Consider the following 242-nt stretch of genomic DNA (forward strand, 5'->3'; position numbering starts at 1 on the left):
AAATTGCACAAAATTGTTTTGCACGGTCTTTCAAGTGCAACAAGAAGTTGTTGGTAAATGAGATGTGTGAACATGAATTGAAGCGGCCTTTGACTCAGTGTGCACTGTGATGATATCACATGGCACGTCTTGGCCCAAATCTGCGGTAATCTGCGAATATTGCGGAGTTTGCGTTCTTTTGACCAAGAGTGTTTTGGACACGTCTGTGATCTGTTTAATTTGAAAAAATATAGTCGAGTCAC

This window comes from Ictalurus punctatus, chromosome 5, assembly GCF_001660625.3.
Source record: "Ictalurus punctatus breed USDA103 chromosome 5, Coco_2.0, whole genome shotgun sequence".
In the NCBI taxonomy this organism is placed as follows: domain Eukaryota; kingdom Metazoa; phylum Chordata; class Actinopteri; order Siluriformes; family Ictaluridae; genus Ictalurus; species Ictalurus punctatus.